This window comes from Mus musculus, chromosome 12 (assembly GCF_000001635.26).
Source record: "Mus musculus strain C57BL/6J chromosome 12, GRCm38.p6 C57BL/6J".
Classification (NCBI taxonomy): domain Eukaryota; kingdom Metazoa; phylum Chordata; class Mammalia; order Rodentia; family Muridae; genus Mus; species Mus musculus.
Window position 1 is genome coordinate 102,814,139 of NC_000078.6, and position 22,886 is coordinate 102,837,024.

At 38.0% G+C, this 22,886-nt stretch overlaps 1 protein-coding gene across 4 annotated transcripts in view; it reads right to left on the reverse strand.

Moving 5' to 3' along the window:
• The window catches only part of Btbd7 (BTB (POZ) domain containing 7), a 97,675-nt gene that overhangs the window by 33,342 nt on the left and 41,447 nt on the right, over nucleotides 1-22,886 (reverse strand). The window contains exon 4 of one of the 4 annotated variants that reach the window (NR_165048.1): nucleotides 22,234-22,294. The exons of the other annotated variants lie outside the window; for them this stretch is intronic. The gene's annotated coding sequence lies outside the window, so the exon portion shown is untranslated. The remainder of the gene's footprint in view (nucleotides 1-22,233; nucleotides 22,295-22,886) is intronic. 4 annotated transcript variants of the gene reach the window in all.

Below are 22,886 nucleotides of genomic sequence, written 5' to 3' on the forward strand. Positions count from 1 at the left end.
GATACTTCCAGAGTTGAACGTTCAAAGTTCAAAGTGACAGAGAATGAATCTCATAGTCAGGTGATGTAGGACCACTAGTAGTTATTTAGCATGTACTTGCCTCTGATACACTACTACTAGATGAAGGGATACATCATAAATAACTGTGCCTTATGATTTCCACAAAGCATTTAACAAAATATTTCATGATAATGCTAGTACCACAAACAGGGATGCTGTCTTCAATTTATCTTTATAGATCCTTTTGCATATGGTAGTCAATAAAATGTGTTGGATACACAAGTCAGATCCTTGCAGATATGAGGTATAAAACAGAACAGTGCTTAGAGGAACTGCTTGTAAAAACCACCAGTTAGAGGAGTGGAGCAGATGAGTCTGTGTTTGCCATGTTGATCGTGAATTTGGATGGATATGAAAACCATGTTCCAAACTTTCAGATGGCTGACTGTGTGTGGAAAGCACTGTTACCAGGACATTGCACAGCCCAATCACAGCTGGCTAGAGATCAGCCAAAACCAAGTTAAATAAAGGTAGGAAAAACGATCAATGAAACTAGCAATGAAAATTGCTAGACAGTGGATGATAGAAGTAAACTAGCTTAATAGAGAGCAGTATCTCGGTATTTTAACTGCCTGAAAAAGAACTGTAGTATGGTGGTTATAAAACTGAACCACTCTTGGGTTTCAGTTCTCCACAGAGCCTAAGGTGACTGCTCTCTTGTGTTGCTCTGAGCCCCTCACTTTCTAGATGGGCACTGATCAAATCACAGAATGCTAAGAGGTGGTAACAGAGCAGCAGAGTTTAATAATTGTTGCCAAGGAGCAAGGTTTTTTTTTTTGGGGGGGAGGGGTGAGTAGGGCAGGGGTGAGTGTATGTGTGAGAGTGTGTGTGTGTGTGTGTGTGTACCAGAGTTCAAAATGGATTGCCTTCATCAATCACTTTCTATTTTATTTTGAGACAAGGTCTTTCACTGAACTTTAGACCATACAATTTGGCTAATCTGGCTGGCCAGCCTATCTGTTATCTGCCTCCCCAATGCTGGGATTTTATACAGAAGTGCTGCCATGCCAGGCATTTTACATATGAGTACGAGGCACATGACTGGAATTTTCATCCTCACACTTACATGCAAATCACTGTCCTTAACCAATCCATCCCCTTGGATGGTGAATTTTTTTGTTTGTTTGTTTATATGAAGATAGGGCTCATGTGGCTCAGTCTGGTGACTTTGAGCTTCTGATCTTCCTATCTGCATTCTTCAAGTGCTAGGATTACAGGTATGCACTGCCATACATAGTTTAAGGAACAGGGTTTTCTTTGTTCAGCTTCTTTATAAGTTTCCACTTTGTTAGAGGCTAATACTTTAAAAATTCAGCAAAAACTACTGCTTGAATGTGTTAACATCATACTGCTTGAAAAGATTTTTACACTTACACTCAAATTTCTTTATTTTATTTTTTTCCACTTTGAACATACTTCAGACTGTTTTGGTGAGACCCTTTTTCTTTTGGGGACTAGCCACTTGCACCCTTGTTTATAGCCAAGGAAGACAACTCTATGCTGGCTTGTTAATCAGGAGGACAATGAGCAGCACTGAAAATCAACTACTCTTGTTGACCCAGAGTGGCCACAGCTGTCCACTACCCCAGAGCTCGAGAGAAATCAGCATAGATTGCTTATGCCACTGAGGTTTCTCAGACTGTTTGTTACATGGCAATGACTAATAACCCAAGTAACTTTCCAGATGAACTAAAAAACTTATTAACAATTTCCTGGTCAGTGAAAAACTCTACCTACAGTCTTATTGAACAACAACAAAAAAAAAAAACAACAAAAAACGAGAACAATCTACTCAGGTAGATTTAGCCACGATGTCACAACATTTGCAGATTGTATGAAGTCAGTCTCTTTAAACATTTTGCTTGTGTGATAACCAACCACACTTTACAGATCCAGTTCCTACTTCACTAAGTCTATCTTTTTTCTTTCAGCAGATTTTTTTCTCCTTTATACAGACTAGAAATTTCCTCTTAATTAAGCTACAAAATAAAAATGAATGAATAATAAAGGCTGAGATATAAAGAAATAAAATAAACTTAAAACTTAGTAAGATATGATTGTGATGGTTGTGTAAAATAGGATCATGTTTTTGTTTTATTATGAAAAACTTAAGAAAAAACATTTCTAGCCTTGTGTGGTGCTCACCTTTATCTCAGGATTCAAGAAGCAGAGACAGGAAGATCTCTGGGATTTGACACACTAGCCTAGTGTACATTCTAAGTTCCAGGACAGCCAGGGCTACATAGGAAGACCCAGTCTCAAAACTAAAGGAATCGGGGCTGGTGAGATGGCTCAGTGGGTAAGAGCACCCGACTGCTCTTCCCGAAGGTCCGAAGTTCAAATCCCAGCAACCACATGGTGGCTCACAACCATCCATAACGAGATCTGACTCCCTCTTCTGGAGTGTCTGAAGACAGCTACAGTGTACTTACATATAATAAATAAATAAATCTTTAAAAAAAAAAAAAAAAACTAAAGGAATCAATTCTTCTTCATGTTCCTCTGTACTTTGACATCTCATCAATAGCATCAGGACCTGATCCCTTGGTATATCTTCACAGATGCTTACCCAGTAACAATGAGAAACTTTTGATTGCTCCTGGACATCAGGCAATATATAAGCAGATTTTAGATCTAGTTTCATACTAGACTTGGGGTAGAAAAAAAAAGGGCGGGGGGTGGGGGGAAGAAATAGGAAAGAAAGGAAAGGAATGGTAAAAGGAGATTAGAGTTCACTACAACATAAAACAAAATCCCAACTTTAGTACAAGTTTGGCCTGGGACCAAAAATGAAATAAACATTTAAGATACAATTGGCTTAAGGAAAAGTTGGTTCTGCTTTCCTTACTGACCTCCACACAAACTGTGAAACAACAGGGACATGAGAGTATTAAGCAGGAGAAGGAGATAGGTTTTAATTTGAGCTATTACATCACTAACTTTTTTCTCTTTTCTTGAGACATAAGAGTCTTGCTAGGTAGTTCAGGTTCATCTAAAACTTGCTACTTAGCCCAGGCTGGCCTCAAATTCATGATCTTCTTGTCTCAATGCCCTAAATGCTGGGATTAGAGGCACCACTATGTCCAGCTGTATTGCTCACTCCTGACAATCATCCTATCTGTGTTAAGATAACACAGTCTCAGTTGAGCTGGGCTACCTAGTAGTAAGACCTCGTCTCAAAACAACTCTCCATGAGTCTCACTATGTGTGCTGAAATAATTCAAGCATTTCTGGGACTACAAGGCTGGTGAAATGGCTCAGAGAGTGATGACACTCACCACCAAGCTTGATGACCTGAGTTCCATTCCTTGAACTCATATTGTAGAAGGAGAGAACCGACTCCTGCAACTTGTCCTCTGATTTTCACATGAGTATTGTGACAAGTATATGCAAGCAAATGGGAGTGATCAGCATATGTGCATGAGCACAATCCTCTCTCTGTCTCTCTCTCCCCCCAGACAGACAAATAAATAAATACATAAATAAATAACTGTTTAAAAAAGGCAACAGTAGGGCTTAGCAGTTAAGAGCACTGGCTGCTCTTCCAGAGCCTGAGTTAAATTCCTAGCACCTACATGTTGGCTCCTAACCATCTATAAAGGGATCTGATGCCCTCTTCTGGCATGCAGGTATACAGGCAGCTGAACAATCATAAACAAACAAACAAACAAACAAACAGCAACAGTATAAAGTATAAAATAAAGATCTGAACAACTGTCCCTTTCATTGTTCACTGACACCCCTTGAGAGTGTTCTTTCCTATAAACTCTTCTAAATTCACACCGTGTGTCACATCTGAATTCTTTTGAAAGAGATTACAAGGACCAAGGGCCCAAAGGGGAGGCCAGAGTGAGATCTCAAGGACACTCTGACCTCAACATCTAGTCTAGTCCCAATGACTCTTCTTTCAAAATACTCTTATGGGCTTTTTATCTTTCCTCTTATCCTTGTAACCACTCCTACTAATACCACCTATTTTCAAATCTTCAGAATCTCACATATCAACTCCTAAAGTTTTCTTCCTACTTTCTGCATTTCTCAAGTATCTATACCACACACATGGTTGAAAGGTCTGTGGAACACTGCTACCATCACACCGTCCCTACTTAACTATTTTAAAAAGGAAAGTAGAAATTCCAAGTCCAAGGCAAAAAAAAAAAAAAAAAAAAAAAAAATCATACATGCAGGCTAGAAGACTAGAAGACAAGCTAACCTATGCCTCAGTTTTAAATGGCCAGTCTTTGGACTCTGTGGGTAAGTGTTTCTCTTTACACTTCCTTGGGAGGAGAATTCTTAAGAGTGCTCCCATCTTCCCAGTGTCACTCGTTCCTGCTCTTGGGAAAGTCACCAAATGAGCATCCTGCATAATCATTTGAACTATGCTTTTGTCAGGGACTGTGAGAAACAGGAGAGATTCCCAGACAAGAACAGTAGTAACCAAAAATATCCTAGAAAACCACGTTTCTTAAGTGAAATTCTAGAACTATGGATAGATGGCAAAAGTTCACCACCCTATATGTAATGGGGAGGTGATCATGTCATGCTGAGTGAGCAGAAATGGAGAGTGAAAGAGCTCAGATCTCGGTACTGGCTGGCTTTAATGGAGTTACAAAAGCCACAATGAGAAAGGAAGGGAGGGAGGGAAAAACAACTAAACCAATTCTCAAATGTACAGGTTGAATCTTTAAAAGTCTGAAGATTTCAAGGTCAGTATTAAAAAAAAAATCCGACTTCCTGCAGCTGCAATCATAGACTATCTACTTCAAGATCAAGCTTGGCTCAAGTATCTCAGTTACAAACAACTCACAGGAAACTCCCAGTCATCTAGGACAAACAAGTCCATGTCTTGATAGGCATACTTGGACAAAGAAACCTAGACCAGGAGTATTTGTATGGAAGAACAAAGAAAGTTAAGCCCTAAGATCCACCCCCATATTCTAGGCTAGCAGAATAAACTTCTCTGTACTGGTTGGCTTTGTGTGTCAACCTGACACAAGTTAGAGTCACCAGAGAAGCCCTCAGTTGAGGAAATGCCGAGATCCAGCATTTTATCAATTAGTGGGCTAAGCCCACTGTGGGTGGTGCCATCTCTGGGTTGGTAGTCCTGGTCTATAAGTACGCAAGCTAAGCAAACTATGGGAAGCAATCCAGTAGCAGCATTTCTCCATGGCCTCTGCATCAGCTCCTGCCTCCAGGCTCCTGCCCTGTTTGAGTTCCTCTCCTGACTTCCTCCAATGATGGACTATGAGCTGAAAGTTTATTAAGTTGAATAAGCCCTTTCTTCCACAATTGACTTTTTGGTCATGGTGCTTGACTGCAGCAATAGAAACCATAGTAAGACATCCTTCAACGCCACATTGGAAACAAGCAGCTGCTTTTGTCTGGAGACTGTGCTTGTTGGTCCTCTTCACGATCTGCTGCCTCTTCTTACTACCTTGTAATGCCCAATCTGAATCAAGGTGGAAGTGAACAGAGTGGGAAAATCAGTTTCTGTTTTGTAATGCAGTTATGCAATGCAAGAGTCACCCACACACACTGGCAGGTGTGCCTATTAGTGTGTTAGATCAGGAAAGGGCTATGCAGAACCCAAAGGATTCACTATGGCATCTTCTGGTGCTTTGTTGTCTGCTGATAACAAAAACCTAGTAATGGTATCAAAGAGAAAAGAGCTCAGAAACATCTGGAATTAAGGTGTGGGTTACCCTACCTGGAAGCTTCCTTAGACTGGCTGAAGTATTGGCAAAGAGGAAAACAACTCTCAAAGAGGTGAGGGAAGAGGCTACACTGATTTTCAGTGTTTCAACTAGAGTACAAACGAACTACTTCCCTCAGTCTCCAACCCAGTATTGTCCCAAGTTAGTCACTCAAAGTAGGAACATGTAGCTTGGAAGCAGAGAGAAATAGCTGTCAATGTTCTCTAAAAGTCACCACAGCAAGGTACAGGAAAAGTGGATGCAAACATGCCATGAGTACTGGCTTGCGCTTGCTTCCTCTCTGCTTTAAGATCAGCTCTTACCCCTTGCAACTCTGCTGGCCACCACTAAATGAATGGCAGCAGTTCCTTCCTCCCAGCTGCACTTCAGCAGCTGGCTGAGCTTGGCTCCTTGGACCCACAGCCCATCCAGCCCATTAACCATCCCTTTCAGCACTTTGCTTCCTCAGCTTCCCTCACAATGATGTAACGCTTAGTTCTGATAATAAAAGGGAATCAGAATTCCCAAGCAGTTTTGGAAACTGGACCCTGGCTACTTCTATCATCATCCCCAAACCAAATCTTTTGTAAAGGCCACGTCACCAGGCCAGCTATGATGAATTGAGTTTAATCAACCACACAAACTGATATGCATCACAAAACTGAATTTTAGGAACCCTGTACCTATCTCACATCTGCTCTGCCTATTATAGTGAGCCAGTTTCAAAAGTCTACCAGACCTTGCTCCAGCCATACCTTTGAACATTTTGCTTTCTGCTATAGAAATAATATCATCCTGAAGTAGCTACTTCCCGGAATCTCCTAGATAACATAGGCAAACTGCAAATACTTTCCCAACAGGAATAATGGAGGATTAATACCCCCTTTTCTTCCCTGTCAACAATTCTGAATGGTATACCATCCCCACTCTTCCTGAGAGGGTTCCAGCAGTATCAAGTTGGCCACACCATCACCTCAGAACATGTAATTATATTGTTTCTCTCATTCCACTTAACCTTTCCTAACCATATTCCTATTCTCTGCAAGAACTTCCCAGAATAAACAATCTTCGAGCAAGTCTTTGTCTAAGGACCAAGTTTATGGAGAGAACTTAGATTAAGATACCACAGACACAAAAACTGAAAAGGCCGGTGAGATGAGACCAGTGACATCTGCCTGACTATCTGAGTTCAATTCCCAGAAGCCATTCAAAAGTGGAGAGAATCATTTCACAGGAAGACTACCATTGAGTTCAAGTGCAAAGCAAGCCTGGGCCGCCATGTAACATCCTGTCTCATAACACTGTTTAGACTGCTTTATTTGCTTTGAATAGTTTTAATTATCAAAGTGTGATTTTGAGTTTGGTGGCTGTATTAAAATTCCTCTGGGAGAGAGGTCAAACTAAATGTTTAATGATTTCCGGTTATTGGACCAAGAACATTTTTGGAGAAAGGCTCTGCATTTGTTTTGATAGGAAAGGAGAAAAGGCTCTGGACCCCACAGGGGACACCCTCCCCCCGCCGGAAGAACTAGAAAAATTCAAGAGAATCATACAGGATAGGTAAAGATTCTTCGTGCCATCCTTCACATGGCATGAATGAAGACATTATAATTGGTTATTAAAATTAACTCAAAAAATACAGCTGTCTCTCACATGCTCAAACAAGGAGCAGAATTTCATCCTTAACTAATCTGTACACCCTGCACAATCCATACCATCTTGATGGTACTAAAATTTTGGCTGTGAGATTTATGTACTACAGAACGTACAGCTTTGGTGAAATTCATCCTCAGAGATGCTGAAGTGACATGCTTGGAGCCCTGCTTCCGGTTGCTGCCCAGAACAGCTTTAGGGATTGCCTCGGATTCCAGGTCATGTTACCTTACCCAACCTTTCAGACGGATCCAGTGAGAACTTAAAGCATACAGAGACTGGATAACAGATGCTAAAGCTAGCTTTCTTAAGTCTAACCAAATTTTCTTTTTTTTTTTTTTTTTTTTTTAAAGATTTATTTATTTATTATATGTAAGTACACTGTAGTTGTCTGCAGACACGCCAGAAGAGGGAGTCAGATCTTGTTACAGATGGTTGTGAGCCACCATGTGGTTGCTGGGATTTGAACTCCGGACCTTCGGAAGAGCAGTCGGGTGCTCTTACCCACTGAGCCATCTCACCAGCCCCCTAACCAAATTTTCTAATTTTCCTATCCCTCCCCACCCTTTAAAGAGCTTTCATCACCTCTATTCAGCAGGGAGAAGTTGTGAAGAGTTGTCAGTCCAATTCCCTGGGTTTGGGAGTCCGGTAATGGTTACTTTCCAAATTATCCTTGAACAAAGCATTGTACTGCTGTAATCTTAATTGATAGAAATCTTTACAATTGATACAAAGTTAAAGTTATAATTTCTTACATTGGTACAGAATTAATTTTGATACAGATTTAAGGTTTTCATTGGTATGAATTTCTTATTTTGATTAAAAATTTGAGATTGTTATTCTTAGATAGGCATTGTGCCTATGCAACTCATTTAAGAATACGGGGCTTAGACCCAGTCCTTTTAATAACTGCTATTACAAACTGTTTTTAGATGATTAAGTAACACAAGTTAAGAGCCAGATTGAAAACTCATGGTTATGTTAGGTTCTGATTTAATTATAAGAAGGTGTTTTTGATATTATTCAATTAGAAATAACTAAGAGTAGTCAAGGTTTAACAGTCCGGAGATATACATGTATGTATCTTCATATATATATATATATATAACATCAGAAATCCACAGACTGTGATATTTATATGATTTAATCATTTGACATGAGACATGTCTGCTCCTGACAGCACCCCCTTCTTAGTTCAAAGAAGAAATTGAGCATCTTCACCTCCAGGTGAGGTTACTTATCATGGCGGTGTGCCCACTGGGCAGAAACTGCCTGTTTTCATCTGCAGACAAAATACTGTCCAGGAAAAGGACACATTATGCAGAATAGTCAAATGTTAGCTCTGCCAAGACAGGGTAAATAGCTCTTCATAATCCTGTTTTGCAAAGGTCTGTCAGATGATCCTGGGCTAGAAGGCTGAAGACTGCTGCTCCAACATTTTGAGGAATTAGGGGGCTGTCCAGGTAGTCAGCTGTCTCTACAACTGTTTAAGTTTGAGAAGCTATGTTTGGTGCTTCCTATATACCCAGGTAACGCTTAAATCATTCTCAGACTTCTGATGTGGTTGAAGACTAGTTATTGTCTCATATTCAAACTCAAATTGTTTAACACTGAGAGAGAGGTTATAGAGTGGAAGACATGGTTTTCAGGCGACATTACTGGCTAAAATCCAAACATAATCTAGGGATAGAATCATAATTCTTTAAGTTAGGAATAATGGTAGAGTACTTTATCTAACTGACAAATATGATGTACTAGATGTCATTTGTATATTATACAGTGTAATTTACATGATTGTTATGATTTTGTTCAATTTTTGTCTGGGAGAAGAGGTTTTTTTAAATTTTTATTTAACAGAAAGGGTGAGGTGTAGGGTTGGTTGGTTCTGATGCTAAGGTTCTGTTCCCCAATTGGTTTTTAATCTGTCAGTAAAGCCATGGGTCAATTACTGGGTGGAAGGGACAGGTGGGACTTCCAGGTCTCTGGAGGCAAGAGACAGATGCAAGGGAGGAGAGGAGAGTTTGCCAGGCTTCTGATGGAGAAAAGTTGACCCGCTATGTGAGATCTCAAAACTGAGTGGCCACACAGGCTGCTCCTACAGGTGGGTGGTCTGGGGTGTTTAGCAGGGACTAGATGTACTAAAGTTTAGGGCAGGAGGGAAGTTCGGAGCTAAGAGTATTGATAAGGGCACACTAGCATCGGGGGGTTTAATGATGCCCAGCAATTGTGCCAAGAAGGCAAGTTGAAATTGAACAACTTTGTGTCTGTCTTTTATCTGTGGATTCAAGAGAAACTGGGTGGGGCTGGTAGTGCAGCCCATTCTGGAGCTTAGGTGGGATAGCAAAAGCTACATACAACATGACACCAATTAACAATTAAAATTTTGTTCATCACTTGGTCAAGTGAATGGATCATTTGGCTGTAAGCCAAACTCTATACCAGATATGCCATCGACACTATAGCTCTTAATTTCAAGAGCCTAGGAATTTTCTAGAAGAATAGATACAGAAGTGAATCTAAGCCTATGCACTTCTCACATTCTGAGAAGTCCAACTGTTTTTTTTTGTTTGTTTGTTTTTTAAATTTTTTACTAAATCTGTGGCCGAGAAGTTGTCTCTATTTCTGTTCCCTTTACAGAAATCTCTGACTAGCTCTTATGAAGATTCCTTTTTCACCCTTCACAGCCCTTACTAACCTTGTGCCTGGTTTTGTGTTAGAATATATCAGTACATCAGGAACACTTACAAGAAAGTTTGACGTAAGAATAGCCATTGTTTATCTCATGTTTATCATGTTTATCATACATTACTCAATGTAGGAAGCACTAGGTGTATAATATCAGAGCTTGAGAGCAGTCTCACCAACAGGATGGCATTATCCTCACTTTTTAGATCAGCAAGCAAAATTTTACACATATAGCTAATGGCAATTAGAGATAGGTCTTAAACTATGCACATAAACAAACTATGCACATAAAAGCAAATCTTTTTTAAAAAGTAGTTCCTTGGATGTACAAGGAACAGGATTCAAATCCTGGCCTTAATATTTCACCTGTAACATTTTCTGCTTTCAGTTTATATATGACAATAGGATTGCCACTAGCGAGTAAATAAATTCTCCTGAATAAATGAATACAGTATACAAAGAATTAGTAGAGGCTTGGAGTCTGACTCATTGGTAGAGTGCCTGCTGGCATGTAAAAGGTCCTGGGCTTGACCCTTGGTATACATACATATGAGAGAGGAAAAAAAAAGAGGTAATTTTGACCTATTTATAGATTTGTATCTGCTCACAAAATTATGCATCTAAAAAAAAATTTCCAGAACACTTATGATCTCTGTATCTTATAGCCAAAGAATTTTCTAAAAAATGCAAATGCAATCAGTCCACAACACTTGTTTTAGTGAGGGGAAGACTCTACATGGTCTACAAAACTTGTTATATTAGCCTTGGTTATATTACTTCTTGCCATACCTTGCTCAACTTTGCACTGTCATCATCCTTCAACCATAAGTATCTTTATCCTTTTCCTACTTTATCTCCAGATCTCTGGATCTGCTATTCCTTCTGTCCCTAATTATTATGGGACTACTCATTCTCCGAGTTCTGCTCTTCTGGGAAGTTCTTGTCTCTCTGCTGGGGTTTGTGGTTTCTCTGCCTCCCACCATGCTCCATCAGTATCCACTGCTGTGTACTGTGAAGGCACTTTTGCTATAATTACTTAGTGATATCACTGGACTGTGTATTCATTCCTTTAATCTAAGGGCCTAGCATAAGTCTTCAATAAATGTGCTAAATGAAAAAAGAATGGGAGTTATAATACTAATTTTACACTGGGACCCTACATGAATGGAGAAGCTGTAGTTTTTCCTACCTTCAGCATCCCCCTTTTGCTTTAATTTCTTTAAAAATTCACATAGCAGTAATAGATTCAGATTGAGAGATCCACACTACCCATCCACTGTGCATGTGAGTAACACTGGAGAGCAAACACAGGGATTTTGCTCACACTAGGCAAGCCCACCATGGGACTCTTACCCTAGCTTCAACTATTTCTATCTAATACTAAGAAAGAAAGAAAGAAAGAAAGAAAGAAAGAAAGAAAGAAAGAAAGAAAGAAAGAAAGAAAGAAAGAAAGAAAGAAAGAAAGAAAGAAAGAAAGAGAGAGAAAGAAAGAGGGAGACAGACAGACAGACAGACAGACAGACAGACAGAGAGAGAGAGAGGCAGAGAGAGGCAGGAAGGGAGGAAAGAATCTGGCATAAGAATGTCGACGTGGATATTCACACCATTAAACACTTGAAATGCTACTTAAAAACATATTTTAAGCAGGGTGTTGGTGGTGCACACCTTTAATCCCAGGGCTAGTGAGGTACTGGCAGGGAGATCTGTGTGAGTTCAAGGGCAGCCTGGTCTACAAAGTGAGTTCCAGGACAGTCAGGGCTACACAGAGAAACCCTGTCTTGAAAAGCAAAAACAAAGAGACAAACAAACAAACAAACAAACAAAATAAGCAAATACATTTTTAAGAAAGATGTATTTTTTAAAGATTTATATATTTTATGCATATGAGTACACCACCATTGCTTTCTTCAGACACACAAGAGGGCATCAGACCCCATTACAGATGGTTGTGAGTCACCATGTGGTTGCTGGGAATTGAACTCAGGACCTCTGGAAGAGCAGTCAGTGCTCTTAACCACTGAGCCATCTCTCCAGCCTGATGTATTATTTTATATGTATGAGTGTTTTGCCTGCAAGAATATACATGGTGCCTGTGGAGTCGAGAAGAGGGTGTTGTGGATAGTTATGAGCCACCTTGTGGGTGCTGGAAATGAAACCCAGGTCTTCTGCAAAAACAGCAAATATTCTTAACCACTGAGCCATCTCTCCAGCCTGAGTGCTCACACATACAAACCAAGAAAATCTCTATATAATTTATTTCTTCTTTAAAAAGTTAGTGTTTTGTGCATGTGTGTATGTCTGAGCTTGTGTGCAGGGGTGGGGTGGGATCAAAGAGCAACCATGAGGTGTTAGCTCCTACCATGTGGGTCACGGGGATTGAACTCAGGTCACTGGGCTTGGCAGCAAGGTACTTTTAACCTGTGAGTCATCTCTCTGGTCCTATTTACCTAGTTTTAAATTGACATGAATAATGAACTAATTACACACTTTGGCTTAAGGCATTTTCTAAACCTACTGTAGTAAGATAAAAGCTCAAATAACATATTTAGAAAATAAGATCCATTTATTTCCTGGAATTCTAGTCAAACAGTTTTTTTTTTTTAAGATTTATTTATTACTTATTTATTTATTTTATTTTTTTTCCCATTTTTTATTAGGTATTTAGCTCATTTACATTTCCAATGTTATACCAAAAGTCCCCCATACCCTATTATTTATTTTATATGTAAGTACACTGTAGCTGTCTTCGGACACACCAGGATAGAGCATCAGATGTCATTAAAGATGATTGTAAGTTACCATGTGGTTGCTGGGATTTGAACTCAGGACCTTTGGAAGAGCAGTCAGTGCTCTTAGCTGCTGAGTCATCTCTCCAGTCTGTCAAACAGTTTTAAAAGACAGTATTGTTTTTTGATTCAAGCACACAGTGTAAGCCTAACAGTATAAGCCTAATTTCATATTAAATCAACTGAAAAGGTTTATTCATCATATTATTATAGTTAAAGAGAAGTATGTTTGACAACACACAGTTTTGATAATAAAGATATTTAAGTGTGTAAATGTACTTCTGCTTTCTGGTGCTAATTTTAGATGTGCAGATATTTTTTTTTACCTTTAAAGACTAACGTGTAAAACACAGCACACAGGAATGAACACTAAGCATGAAATATATATAAAAATGTTTTATATACATGTATAGGTAAAGGCCAGATGACAATGTGGGATAGTGTTTCTTAGGTCCCTCTACTTTGTTTTTAAGACAGGTCTTTCACTGACCTAGAGCTTGCCTGACTGACTACGGACCCCCTGGGATCTGCCTGGTTCTTCCTCTCCAGTGTTGGGATTGCAAATGCATACTACCATGTCCAGGTTTTTACATGGATTTTAGAATAAAAGTCACGTTATAATGCTTGCATAGCAACAATTTACTAACTGAGTCATCTCTTCAGCCCTTAAAATCTTAACATACAAAGTCATCTCCTTCATGGAGATATATTTAGTGGGATTAGAACCATGTCAATCTATACTAGAAAAATGTTTGAAGCCATTTTTCTGGCCAACTTATCATCACTGAATGTTTTAGCAGTTCTATAACCACACTTGGGGACAATCACGAACAGTATTTTTGTAAGTGGTAGTTATCACTGTGGATAGAGACTACAAGTTTTTAAACATTTTATTACTTGTGTTATTTGAATCTAACCTACAGTGCATTTATTTTCTGTATATTTAGAAAGTATCTTGAAAATGTATTAAAAATAATATGTACTGACATAAAAATTTCTCAAGTTTTATTATTAAGTATGAAAAAAGGACATCAGAGCAAGAGGTATAGCATGATGCTATTTACAGGATAGAGTAAGACAAACATATGAAACATGAACTTCTCTGCCAAGAAAGCCACGAAGCTCTTCATAGAACATCTCTCCTGAGCTAGACAGAGCAGTGGCAGTGATGATATATGCTTGGGCCATGTTCTTTCAACAACCAGCACAAACTGCTTTTGAAATAAATCAAAGTTCAAAATTTGGCATAGAATCATTATATAAGGTAACTGATAAATGTTACCAAGCATCCACTTGAAGTCCGTAAGTGAAAAGACACAAGAAGCTTGCTCCCTGAGTGGAAAGCTTGATCTAAAACCCTTGCTCATCTGTGGAGGCAGCCTTGGGTCAGAACAACGCAAGCCTTTGCCTTTTCTCTACAACAGAAAGGCATAGCTATTATACAGATGAAAAGTGGTGTATTCCTTGAAATGAGCTCAGTTAGGAGTCTTTTCTACACTGTTAGTGAAATAGTATTATTAGTATAACTTAATTTTGAAATCATATATTCCAGTCCCGGCGAGCATTTACATTTGGTCAGAGTCCTGCCCTGGATAAGCAGATCCAGGTTTAAAAGAAGAAACTCTGCACCTTGATCCTGGGTTTAAAAAGCCGCCATACTTGTAATGTTGCATGTTCTGCCATCCCTGCCTTAGTCATTTGTACTCCCTTCCATTCTATTTTACTTATATTAAATAGCCTTCCTTCTTTCTTTCCCTTTGAGGCAAAGCGTTTCTCCGTAGCCTTGGTTGGCTTGGAATATTCTATATAGAACAGGCTGGTATTGAGTTCACAGAGATTTGCCTGGCTCTGTCTCCAGAGGGCTGAGATTACAACCTGCAACACAAATCAGTTTTAAAATTGTGAAGCCCTATCCACTGTAAGCTAAGCCAGGTGTCTCTGATTCTATGAAGAGGGAAAAATGATCTGAGAGATGGATCTTATAGAGTTAGTATGTAGCAGAGATAGGCTTGGAACCCAGGTCTAGGTTCAAAGTTTATATTTACAAAACACTGGATCATACAACATTTACTTATCACTGAACTTGGACAAGCTTCACAGGGTTTTCAAGATCAAGTGAAACAACTTATATCCAGTGCTGTCATAAAGCTAGGTACACTTTGGTGTCCAAACATTCTCTTTCTCCTGTTACAATCTTGAATAGCAATGTTGTCATTAACTTGAAATTTAAAAATAGTTTATGCTCTTTATTTTATGACGAGCACCAAAAGTTTTGGTTACAATGATGGTTTTATTTTTTATGTTTCACTTTGAAATATAAATGGTAATATGAAAAAACTTTAGTGAACAGGTCTCTCAACAATTCAAGGCAAACTGAGACTCCACATTATCTACCAGTCTGTTGTTATCTCACCTCCCTCCCCCAGTCCTTGAAACCTCATTATTATATATAAAGAGGTTTTGTTTATTATTGAAAAAGGACTTCTGATTAAATGTCACACAATTTTAAATAAACATAGACATTCAACTGCATCTGCTGCAAATTCACTGTACATATTTTAGATTGTTGTTAGGGCTACAAAGTGTTACATACACACTTAAATTAAAATGTCTTACAATAAGTCATAATATTCTTTACTGTCTTTTAAGTATGTAAGTAAGGGAATAAGCATTCAATTTTTAATAGAAAGCAAACGAGTATTGGCAACTGTTTACAATTCTATTTTCCTTAAATTAAAAAAAAAAAAAGACAGAATGAGAATGTCCAAGTCATGGTGACATTTAGTTATATTACTGATTATAAGTGTGCATTACTGTCATTACAATATATAATTTATTGCTCAATTTTAGAAACATAATTAGTTCTTTGATCTACATCATAAATTAGCTCAAAAGGTTAAGATTGATTTCCGGATCCTCACATATGGCATACATCTTTAATTCTAACACTTAGGAAGCAGAAAAGGCAGATGTCTTAATTCAAAGCTAGTTTGGTCTAAATAGGATTATAGGCCATTGGGGCTGTGGAGTGAGACCCTGTCTCAAAGTTCTCTCTTGGATTAAACTCTTTGGGTTCAGATGATGAATAGCAATGACTTGACTTCAAGGACATTTTAAGTTCAAATATCCTACTTTCAGTGGGTTGGTTCTATCAAGCGAACAGATGATCAATCAATTTGACTGCTGCTTAACTGAGGAGTTAGATGACAGGCTCAGTGTTTAGTATACTGTTTAGAGTACAAATCTACTTTTCTACAGAATACTTTTTCATCTTCTATACTGGGATTAAATGTTTTCATTTTATTTACAATTTCTATAGCCTTGGGCATGCTAAGCAAACATGCACTCATCACTGAACCATATCTGAGGCTCACTGCTCAGCTCGCTTTTCATTAAAAAAAAAAAAAAAAAGATCATACAGAGGCTGGAAAGATGGCTCAGCTGTTTTTCTATAAGACCTGAGTTTAAGTCCCTGAGTCCATGTGGCAGCTCACAACCTTCTGTAACTCTAGTACCAGGGGATTCTATGTCCTCTTCTGGCCTCTATGGGCACAGCATACACAAGATGCATAAACATTTATGGAGGCAAAATGCCCATACACACGTATTTTTTAAAATACAAAGAAAAAAGTATTACTTAGCTCTCATTAGCTATTCAGAATAACTAAGAGGCTGGAATGATGGCTCAGTGTTTAAGAGCTACTTTTCCAGAGGACCTGGGTTTGCTTCTCAGCAAGCTCATAATCACCTGTGACTCCAGTATCAGGAGACCCAACACCCTCTTCTGATCTCTGTAGCCACAGTATGCATGAATAGGCACTCACACATACACATATAAAAATAATAAAACAGCTGGACAGTGGTGACACACGCCTTTAATCCCAGAACTTGGGAGGCAGAGGCTGGAAGATTTCTGAGTTCGAGGCCTGTGTGGTCTACAGAGTGAGTTCCAGGACAGCCAGGGCTACACAGAGAAACCCTGTCTCGAAAAAAACAAATAAATACTTAAAAAAAAATAATAATAATTCACAGTACATAGTGAAGAGTCTACTAAGAGCAAAGTACTATTCTACATTCTTGGGGTAATTGAAATAGTATCAATATTTTGAGTCTTTCTTTAGGAAACATACAATATTATTATGTGACTAGGGAAAACAGGAACACAGGCATTTCTAAAGCCAAGTTAGAAAATGGAAATACCTAACAATAACAAACGTTTGAAAGTTATTAGAAAATAGAAAATACTTTTTAACTTGGAGTGGCTAATATAAAGCAAGGCACAAAGCACTAAGTTTGTTCTTAAAGATTAGGGCAATATTTGGAAATTTAGGCAATAAGTAAAAGGAAATAAACTATTCAGGCAATAAAATATTAGGCAATAAATAAAAATAAAATGCAAAGGTGCCCTGCACAAAGGTGACAGAGGGAAAGTGTGTAATCTATACCAAAAATTGTTTAAAATAAGATATGTAAGCAAATATTATATTCAGAACTCTATTCAAGCTTACAGTAAACTGTTTATAAATGTTAATTCTCCTTGATTAGACATGCATCATCTCAGTCAATTGAACCTTCCACTCAGGAAACTAAATGTAATTCTTTACGTCTCAGGTTGAGCTGACTCCTCTCATCTGCTGAAAATAGTCTTTAGCCGCTCACTCTTCTCTTAGAACCATGCCCAGAGTCACTTGCTTTAGAAGAAACAGTTACAGACAGAAGTGAAATGAATTGCTGGCTGTGACAAGAGCAAAAGTGTCAATATGCAGGACAATGGAAAAAAACGGAAAGAGGAGACATGGGTGAGCGTGTGGGGACATTGGCTCTGCCCTTTGCATGTTTTCAGGTGAACACTCTTGGAAGCTGGCCAAGTTAAGGGAAAAAACTAGGTCAATGTTTTTGTGGCTTGTTAAGATTTCTAACTCAATATAAATACATTCATAATGACCAAAAATTTGGCAAGTACAATATATATCCAATTTTCAAATGAAGATTATAAATAGAAGTTTAAGGTCTGCAGTGCAATGTCTGACATTAAGACACATGGTGGTGGACTGGTACTACTTCTGGGCGATTTTGTTCTGAGTCAGCAATATTTACATGTCAGAGACAGTAGTAGGTCTATGGATTGTTAAAGCTTCTGAGAAAGTCATTACACTAGGAAAGTGGATTTTTCTTCAAAAAGGAAAAAAAAAAGGCAGTAGTAGTACACTTTTACTTCTGTCTTTATAATGTTAAGAACCACTCCCCAGCATATGCCACTGGTGCTGTAAAATGTCACAGTAGTAAAACACTTGTTTTTCTTTCTGGTTTCTTCCAATTTAGTTAAGCTATTTGGGAATCTTAATTTTATATGCTCATTTTATTTTTAATATAGGTACTGCCATCAATCAGGCTTCTTGGGTGGCTACTACAGGATAATTACAGGTGTCTGAAGAAAAAAAGGATTTATCTGAAGAGGCTTTTTGTTAGTGTACAGCACTGCTAGGAAGGCTAGTTACTGGGCTAACTCACTCAACAGGCAAGATCAGAGAAGACTAGTGAGCACTCTTCCATGTGCTGTCCTAGAATCTGGGCCAAGGCAGCTCTTGTTCTGTGGCAGGTCAGTGGTAACAGCGGTAATAGTACCCTTTTTCTTTTTTCTGTAGACACTGTTGCTCTCCTGCTTCCAGCAAATGTTCTCAATAGCCTCTGCTTTCTGTGCTACTAGCTTACAACCTGAAAGGCCTAGGTCACATGTTGAAACCCAAGCACAGAAAGAAGCCTTTTCCAGTTTTTCTTCTGTGAGGTGGGCTCTCTCCTCTGTTAAGATCTACACAAAACTGGGAAGGCTCCAGTGCTAGGAATCCAAAAAACTCCAATGACCCATAGAAGAAAGCAGCCTGTTTAGAAAGAATGGCTGAAACACAAAAGGCGGCCCTGTCCTCTGACTAAGTGCTCTAGACTCCAGACCCTGGGGCACTTTGATCAGCAGCCTACTCAAGTCCCTGCTCCCAACAATCTTCAAACTTCCTGGCTGGGCTAACAATTCCAAGTGGTTTCCTGGTTTCAGGAAGAAATTGAACTCATAATAAATACTCCTTCAAGCTGATGCTTCAGTAACTACCAGTCTGCCTTCTTGGGCCACTACCTCTTAAAGACCTGTAAAACTGGTTCTCACACTGCTCCTCTTTCCCATCAGGCCTAAGTTCCTGGGCTTATGGATCAGAAGAACTAGTGTGAGTTACTTACAACAACTTTATCAGCACAAGCTATTTATTAGTTTCTGAACCCATCAAACTTAGAGGCTGTCAGGATGATCAAATTAGTCAAACTAAATCAAAATTATAAGCATAATCTCATTTGTTACCAATCTTCACAGATGATGCCAAGAATATAGTTCAGTTGGTTGAGCTGTCTGGCATAATCAGAAGTTCAAGTAGATCTTCATGTAGTGAATACAAAAAGAGCCCAAAACAATAGGCAAAAACAATGAAAAAAGAATCTTCATATTCATTTAACAGCAAAATAACAATCTTCATAAATGATAAATTGTTATTTTTTTAAAAGGACTGTGGCCTTTTCTAGGTATGTCACTAATGTCATTTCTGTATTTTAAAAATTAATTTTGAGGCTTGCAAGATGGTTCAGTGGGTAAAGATACTTGCCATCAGGATTGACTGATCTGATTTTGGTCCTGAGGACCACTTCCACAAGCTTTCCTGGGCTCCATCCACACACATACTTGGTATGGCACATGAATGCCTATATACACATGCACAAACATAAATGTAATAAAAATTAAAATTAGCTTTGTAATCAAGCTTAATATGCTTGTAATTTTTAAGTTGAGTACTAATAAAATGTTTATCCTAAAAAACAAACCCCTATAGTATGCAGTCCTGCTCCCAATTAATTCTTTAGCTCTTTCACATACTGTGCACTTCTATGTATTTTGTTTTATTCAATTAATACTCAGTGTTCCTGTTATAACAAATACTTAAATATTACTTACTGCTGAGCTAGGCTCTAAACCAGGATTTATTTTCTTTTGTGTCATTTAAGACTTTACGTGCATATTAGCTCCTTTACACATTTGCTTCATTGTCTGAATTTATTTCCAATTTTTCCGAAATGCACGAAAAGGAGTCATAAAGTTTCAGTCTAATTTGCTACTTTCTGTTCAAACATTAAGTAACTGATCTCCTAGGTTTGAGGATTTTTGTTCTGGTCTGGTCTAGACCAACACACTCTTTCCCCTCCCTAACCTTAACCTTAACCCTAACATGACTAGGCTGTACTTTGCCTTCCTCATGCACTGAATGCTATTTCCTGATCCTGTTCCTCTATTCTTGGTTTGCTTTAGCATTTGGTGAATCACATCTTTATTAGCTTCCTGAATTGGGGATGCAGAAGTGTAAATATTTATACTTTGGTTTTTCTTTAATATTGGTGCTTCTGTCTTTCTAGATTTATTCAAGTTTACCCCTCAACCCTATTATATTTTTCATTTCTGTTCTTACTTTTAAGAACTTCTGCTATTCATTCATTCATTCATCCATTCATTTTGGATTTTTTTGGAGAGAGGATTCCTCTATGTATCCCTGGCTGTCCCGGAACTCTCGGTTAGTTAGGCTGGCCTCTGCTTCCTGAGTGCTAGGATGAAAGGTGTGTGTTACCACTGCTCAACCCCTTCTGTTTTATTTTTTGAATTCAGAATTTTGTCTGTTGAAGTGATAGGAACTGAACATAGGGCCTAATACACATTGGCTGAGTGCTCTACACTTAAAGCATACTATTTGTGAGCTACCAATATCATTTTTGTGTGTGTTTGCAAGGTCTAACTATGTAGCCCTGGATGGCTCCAAACTCAATATTCTCGCCTTGGTTTTTCAAGCTCTGAGACTATGTTCCTAAGAAGAAAGTTAAGCAAATCATGATTTTACCTTCAAGTTGTTCGACAGTCCTAGTTTCACAGTATTTCTTAACTGAACATCCTCATTTGAATCACAGAACAAAAAATACAGACAAAGGCTGAAGAGATGACTCAGAGGTTAAGAGCACTATCTGCTCTTCCAGAAGGCCTAGGTTCAAGTCTCAGCTCACAACTATCTGTTACTCCAATTCTGGAGGATCCAGAGCCCTCTTCTGGCCTCCTTAGATACCAGGCATGCACACAGTGTATATATTTACACACACACAAAACACATATATACACAAAATAAATAAAATAAGCAGACTACTTAATTCTCTCTAAAATGGTATATAGCTAGAACTATGAGAAATGTGCGGAAAAATTCAAGTTTTCCATATACAATAGATGCCTGAGTCTAAGCATCATTGGTATAGACTGTTAGGAAAGCTAACTAGAAAGTAACAAATAGACTGATCCTGAATCATTTGATAAAAACCATGGTAAGAGAGAAACCAGCTTAAAATTGTGATAAAATTGAAAGAAAAATTTAACACCAATAAACTGTCAAACAACCTATGAAATATACTTAGTATTGGGCTTAATTAGTAAAATTACTTTTAGAGAAGACTGTGTATCTAGGGATGAAGCTCAGCAGTAGAGTGCTAGCTTTAGCCTAGGGCAGGAGAGAAGAAAAATAAAAGTATGACAATAAAGATATACCAATCAGAAAGATTTGTAGCTGACATTTATTGAAGGCTTATTACATATCAAGCACTGTTCACATGAATTAACATATATGGTTTTCTTAACCCTCAGAATAATAGGGGTATTATTCTTTTTGCAAATCAGTAAGACAGGTAATTAAGAGGTATTTGCCTTGCTGAAAGTCAAACATGCTAAGATGCTGTAGAGGAGGATCCAAAGTCAGTCCACTTGGCTCCAGATCTGAGCTTTAAGCTTTTAACACACGAAATTCTTCAACAAATAACCAAAAACTGCCCTCCTCATGGAAATGAGGTGAGGCCATGTTGAGGGTATAAAGGACTGAGTAGGACTCTTCACAGATGTGAAGGAAAGGTATGTTACACATAAAGCACAAGGCGCTAAAGTGAAACCATGGCTCTGAATGTATTTTGAATGAGAAGAGACAAGAGCTCTTACTTGTTTAGCCAGATTAAAACAACATAAGGGATGTTTTAGATCTTTAAAGGTACTGTACAAATGCAATTCCTATGTAAATGTCAGAAAAAATTCACCTAAGAAAATAAAAGAGCTCCAGGTACCACCAAAAACCTAAGACGTAGCTTGCAATTTCACTTTTCACTCAAAACTAAAAGAATTAATACATTAAAGTATGCACTCTCACTTTTAAAAACAGGTAAATATATATGGTACACATTTGGATTTTATTATGTAAACCTGTCAATATCTAAAAACAATTTGAGAAAAGAAAGATTTGTCATACCTTTTTGATGCTGTGGCAAACTTCAATTTTTTTCTGTAGAAGCATTTTCTCACAAATTTGGCTTTATAGAATAAAGGAATGGTAGGTCAAGCTGCTAGGTCATTTCTGATATTGTCCCTATAAGCTGGCATCTAAATAGTCAGCTACTAATATAATGACTATTTTAAACTAATAAAAAGTTTAATGACACACTGGCTGTGGCAACAAAAACAAAACTTGCCTGTTACTAAAAGACAATGTAAATTAAAACTTAAAAGATTATGTATAAGAAATTTTAATGTTTGTTCTCTTTTCAATGCCTGATTTTAATCTTATTATCTATAACCTACTATGACTTAAAAAAATTTCAATACTTTTCAAGATAGAAAGCCATGATAAGTTTTCCTTACTAAAACACATTCTCTTCTAGTTGGCAGCTTTTAGAATTCTTTTAGTGACTGCACTAGGAAAATAAAATTTCTCAAGTAATATTGGGTCATGCAACATTTCATTGTACTTTACAGTCACAGAAAGCTAAATATGCATTTTTTCCTTTGTAGTGAGAAAGGTCTCTTTCCAGCTCTGAAATGTTAGTGATTCTAGAATTTACCAACAGACATATACTTCTTTACCACAATAGTCATATATTCATTTTTTTATAACACGGAAAATAT